Consider the following 6,497-nt stretch of genomic DNA (forward strand, 5'->3'; position numbering starts at 1 on the left):
GACTAAGCAGAAGAGCTCTAACCACACTCATGGGCATTAACTAGTCAACCATGGTTATACTAACTGTGGTTAAATTAATCATAGTTGGCCCTATTGTCAGGACACACAAACATACAGCACCTTCTAGTGCCTAAGGGGACCAGCAAGACCAGGGGTGTCCACAGCATGCGACCACAAAGGGCAAGGTAGTTGGCATGATGGTGTGATCAAAGCGCCACCTGTTTTGTATGTGCCCTGTGTGTGTCCCACATAAAACACAGGCAGAGTGTCAGTTGCACCATCATGGCTGCCATCTTGACTCTTTTTGACTGTATGCTGGGGACATCCCTGGACCATCAGAGCATTCTGCCTGGATCCCGGTGTTGCCAACCCACCCTTCTTCAAACACTCAAGAGCATTCTTTCTCAAGCTTGGCTAGTTTAAGGTGGGTGGACTTCAACTCCCAGAATTCCCCAGCCAGCATGGCTGGCTGGGGAATTCTGGAAGTTGAAGTCCACCCACCTTAAACTAGCCAAGCTTGAGAAACACTGCTCAAGTGCAGGGAGCCGGAGAAGTAGCCTGCCCTCAGCAGAGCTCTGATTTTCAGGAATGGGCAGAAGAAAGACAATTAATACAGATTTTCCAGGGAGATCTGTTCCTGAGTGGTTACTAATCATCCTCCAGGATAAACATCTAGGTCCTTGAAGGTTTTGCTCAACCTGCTGGCCTTCACACTACCTAAAGAAGGTAGAGAACCTTGGTTTGCTACCTAGCAGCTTGCCTTGAACACGAAGCAACTTCACAAAAGCATCTTCCAAAGGTGCAGATTTATTTATTGATTGATTGATTAATCAAATTCATCACTGCATATCTCCCCGGAAAAGGGACTCTGGAGGTTTACAATAAAACATAGGCAAAAATTGCCATTTGCTTGGTCCTAGCCTACAGGGGGATGATGGGTGTTGAAATCCAACACACTTGGAGGTCCCCAGCCTGGCAAAGGATGCTTTGACCCCACCCTCCGAAACTTCCGGGGTGGGGGATAAAATTCCTATAGCCAGAGGGCAGCTTCAGCCCCAGCCTTCCGCCCTTCCACTCGGTGGCCTTTGACCGTCCCCCCCACTCCCCCAGGCCAAAAGAAGCTTGCTGTGGTACCCACAATCCCCACCCAGCCCGCCCTTCTGCCGCCCCCCTCTTGCAGCTTAGCTCAGGGCTGTTCTCTTAATGAATTACTAATGAGTTAAAATTGGACAGCAGGCTTAATTAAAGCGTAGAGGCAATGTGTTTACCACATTGTAATTGAACTCATTAGGACTGGGGGGGGGGACTATGTATTTGCTCTTCTCCCCCCCCCTCCCCATGCGTAGGTGATTTTTTTTTTAAGAGCTGATGTGCTTGACTGCTGCAGGCGGTGGGCGGCTTTTCCTCTTCTTCAGAGCGATGGGAACTGATAGAAACAATTCATCGGCAATCCTGCAGGTTCAAATCGAGACCGCTGGCCACCATGTGGCAGCTCTGTACACAAAGGGGCTAAGACGTGGTTGGCTTAACCATGGTTTATCCAACAAGCCCTAGCCAGCAAGCAGGACCAGCTGGGTGGAAGCCAAGCCAAAATTAAGCGAGTAGGTCCCACATTCCTTATATATTGATTTCTTCAGAGTTCCAGGATGGCAAGGACCTTCATTGAAGTTGGGGGGGAAACTCACCGTGCAGAAAATGCACCAAGCTGAGAAAGGAGATCTACCAAGGCCAGGCGACTGCTCTTTAATCAGGAGTCCTATCCTCCTTTTCACCATCCAGCTGAATTCAGAATCCAAATACATTCAAAGGCCAGGAAAAAGGGGGGGGGGCATTTCACCCATCCTTGGAATTGCTTATAGCTTCTGGATTGGGTCAACATATTAAGCCACAATATGTACTGATTCATGCTGGCTTAGCCTGACTTTTTCTAAAGAGGCTCAGAGGTAATTATCCTTGGATGGGAGACATCCCAGGGATATTGACTAGACTGAGAAATTTAAAAAAATATCCCAGAAGGAGGCAAATGGTAAGACCAGGAGGCAAATGTACTTCTGCCAAGAAAACTACATGAAGTTCGGCTGGAAGGAATTTTTGCTTTTGAGTGTGTGGACCCAGCCAGGTCTGTTTAAAGCTAGGGAGAGTTTCAAGGGCTCTGTGAGCCCAACTCAAGCATGAATGGAAGATTCAGGAGGGTGAACGGGGAACTTGGGCTCAGCCATTATTTCTGGCAGGCTGGAGTGAAGGGGGAAAAGGCAGTCAGGGTCTGTGGTCCAAGGCAAAGAAGAGGGTTGAGCATGGACCACAGATGCCCTCAGTGGCTGCCTCAGGATGATCAAATTACAAACTAGCCAAGCACAGTGGGGTCCAGCATGTGCCGTGAACTCAGTCTGAGGGGTCAGTCGATAGTTCAGTTACAACTGAGCATAAGGTGTGAATTGCCGCATTGGTATACTCAAAAACTTGGCAACACCCTCCCTATTGATCACCTATGGTGGTGCCCAAGTTCCTTCAGCCAAGAGCTGTATTTATTCTATAAGCTTGGCTATACACCCCAGGACATGTGCAGCTAAGATAAGGGGGTTGAGCTGGGCCAGATTTGCATTTGGTTTGTTTAAAACGTAAATTCAAATGTAAATAAAATTAATTAAATTCAGCATTGAATGCTGCACATGTGTGTAACAATCTATCCCTTACGTTGCATGAACAATTACTCTGGGGATTTGTGAAGGCGGGGTGGGGGGGGAGCAAGAATTTGAAACCACTAGTCCACAGCAGATGGCAGCACCTAGCAGGTCCTGGCTAATCGCAAGAAAAGCTAAGTACTTGGAGAAGAGACCACAAGTAAATTCTAGGGCTGCAGCTTAGATTTGGAACTTGAAAATAGCAAATCCTTTCATATTGTTGAAGAAAAGGAAAAGGGGGGGGGGAGGAAAGGAAAGGAAAGAAAGGCACTACTCACTGTCACTCATGCCCTCGTGACCTCCATTTGGACTATTGCAACATGCTCTACATGGGGCTGCCCTTGAAGAGCATTCGGAAGCTTCAGCTGGTGCAGAATGCGGCTGCCCGGTTGTAAATAGTGTTGGCTACTTGGCACACGTAACACCACTGCTTCAGGAGCTGCATGGGTTGCATGAGTGTGTTTCCAGGTGCAATTCAAGGTGCTGGTTGTCACCTTTAAAGCCCTCCATGGCTTGGGACCAGGCTACCTGAGGGACTGTCTTTTCCCAGTTGTCTCTACCCGCCCAATCCGGTCCGGCAGGATGGGCATGCTCTGGGTCCCATCAGCCACGGAATGTCAGCTGGTGGGGACCGGGAGTTGTGCCTTTTCTGCTGGGGCACCTGCCCTTTGGAACACCCTCCTTCCTGAGATTAGGACGGCCCCGACCCTTTTGGCTTTTCGGAAGGCCTTGAAGACCGGGCTTTGTGCCCAGGACTGGGGCCCTGAGTGTGTGAAGGGCCCCATTTCATGGTTGTGCTGATACCGAGAGATTTTAATATCTCTTGGCTGTATTTATATCTACATTTTGTATTGTTTTAGTTGCTTGATTGTTTTTATTATTGTTAGCCACCCAAAGTCACTGGTCTGAGATGGGTGGCTATATAAATGGAATGGAATGGAATGGAATGGAATAGAAAGGCTGCATGGATGAGTCCTTGAAGGCACTAATCCTATCAAAAATGTAAAATAGCTTCAGTCTAACTGTAATATGAATTTTATGCTACCAGAAGACAAATGAAAACTCTTTGGGGTAACCTAAGCCAACCTTCTACCACGGGGTGCCCTCTAGATGTCTTGTACTGCAACTGCCATTATCCCCAGCTAACACGGACGAATGGAAACTGAGGAAGCTACTAATCTGGGGCAAAACAACTTACACGTATTCATTGGGGAGCAACATCTCAGTGTTGCTGTCTCTTCCAACTGCATCTCCCTCTGACGGTGTGCAGAGGACGCATTTAACCTAGTTACAGAATTAGTCCGTTTGCTAAACTCCCACAATACCTTGAACCATAAGAGACCTAGCATGGTGTGGTGGTTAAGGTGTGGAACAAAGACCAGAGAGACCTGGGTTGAAGCCCACTTCAGCCCTGGAAACTCACTGGGTGACCTTGGGCCACTCCCTCTCCCCCAGCCCAGCCTACCTCACAAGGAAGTTGTTGTGGGGAACAGCGAGTGGAGAGAGCACTATGTCCAGCACCCTGAAGGGCAGGATATAAACCTAGGAAATAAATAAGTTAACTAAATGGACTGGGTCCCGTTAAATAAAAGGATCCTAATCATATTAACCCATAACAAATTGAATATCTGGGAATGCAACTAGGTCAATGGACTCCCCCACCCCCAGTGTGAAGGGCATCACTGGTGCTGCAGAGACTCCTGTTAATAATCCCGGTCTAGGGTCACCACCTCCGCAAAGGATCGTTACCTTGTCGTGGTGCTGGAGCTTGAGCACCTCAATGATGCCATGAGCTAAACCGTGAAGGGCCACCCAAGACGGGAAGGTCATGACAGAGAGGTCAGACTAAATGCGATCCCTGGGGAAGGTAATGGCAACCCACCCCAGTATTCTTGCCGTGAAAACTAAATGGATCAGTACAACCAGAGATATGTCGGTATACCATCGGAAGATGAGACCCCCAGGTCGGAAGATGGTCAAAATGCTACTGGGGAGGAACAGAGGATGAGCTCAACTAGCCCCAGTCGTGATGACGCAGCTAGCTCAAAGCCGAAAGGACGGTTAGCGGCCGACGGTGCTGGTGGTGAACGGCGAATCCGATGTTCTAAGGGTCAACACACCATTGGAACCTGGAATGTAAGATCTATGAGCCGGGGCAAATTGGATGTGGTTATTGGTGAGATGTCAAGATTAAAGATAGACATTCTGGGCGTCAGTGAACTGAAATGGACTGGAATGGGCCACTTCACATCAAATGACCACCAGATCTACTACTGTGGACAAGAGGACCACAGAAGAAATGGAGTAGCCTTCATAATTAATAGTAAAGTGGCTAAAGCAGTGCTTGGATACAACCCCAAAAACGACAGAATGATCTCAATTCGAATTCAGGGCAAGCCATCTAACATCACAGTGATCCAAATATACGCCCCAACCACAAATGCTGAAGAAGCTGAAGTAGAGCAGTTCTATGAGGATCTGCAGCACCTACTGGACAACACGCCTAAAAGAGATGTTATTTTCATCACAGGAGACTGGAATGCTAAGGTGGGCAGTCAAATGACACCTCGAATTACAGGTAAGTATGGCCTGGGAGAACAAAACGAAGCAGGACATAGGCTGATAGAATTTTGCCAAGACAATTCACTCTGCATAACAAACACTCTCTTCCAACAACCTAAGAGACGGCTTTACACATGGACTTCACCAGATGGACAACACCGAAATCAGATTGATTACATCCTTTGCAGCCAAAGGTGGCGGACATCTGTACAGTCGGTAAAAACTAGGCCTGGAGCTGACTGTAGTTCAGACCATGAACTTCTTCTTGCACAATTTAGGATCAGACTAAAGAGATTAGGGAAGACCCACAGATCAGCTAGATATGAGCTCACAAATATTCCTCAGGAATATGCAGTGGAGGTGAAGAATAGATTTAAGGGACTGGACTTAGTAGATAGGGTCCCGGAAGAACTCTGGACAGAAGTTGGCAGCATTGTTCAGGAGGCGGCAACAAAATACATCCCAAAGAAAGAGAAAACCAAGAAGGCAAAATGGCTGTCTGCTGAGACACTAGAAGTAGCCCAAGAAAGAAGGAAAGCAAAAGGCAACAGCGATAGGGGGAGATATGCCCAATTAAATGCAAAATTCCAGAGGTTAGCCAGAAGAGATAAGGAATTATTTTTAAACAAGCAATGCGCGGAAGTGGAAGAAGACAATAGAATAGGAAGGACAAGAGACCTCTTCCAGAAAATTAGAAACATTGGAGGTAAATTCCAGGCAAAAATGGGTATGATCAAAAACAAAGATGGCAAGGACCTAACAGAAGAAGAAGAGATCAAGAAAAGGTGGCAAGAATATACAGAAGACCTGTATAGGAAGGATAACAATATCGGGGATAGCTTTGACGATGTGGTCAGTGAGCTAGAGCCAGACATCCTGAAGAGTGAGGTTGAGTGGGCCTTAAGAAGCATTGCTAATAACAAGGCAGCAGGAGAAGACGGCATCCCAGCTGAACTGTTCAAAATCTTGCAAGATGATGCTGTCAAGGTAATGCATGCTATATGCCAGCAAATTTGGAAAACACAAGAATGGCCATCAGATTGGAAAAAATCAACTTATATCCCCATACCAAAAAAGGGAAACACTAAAGAATGTTCAAACTATCGAACAGTGGCACTCATTTCACATGCCAGTAAGGTAATGCTCAAGATCCTGCAAGGTAGACTTCAGCAGTTCATGGAGCGAGAATTGCCAGATGTACAGGCTGGGTTTAGAAAAGGCAGAGGAACTAGAGACCAAATTGCCAATATCCGC

Source organism: Candoia aspera, chromosome 2 (assembly GCF_035149785.1).
Source record: "Candoia aspera isolate rCanAsp1 chromosome 2, rCanAsp1.hap2, whole genome shotgun sequence".
NCBI classification, from domain to species: domain Eukaryota; kingdom Metazoa; phylum Chordata; class Lepidosauria; order Squamata; family Boidae; genus Candoia; species Candoia aspera.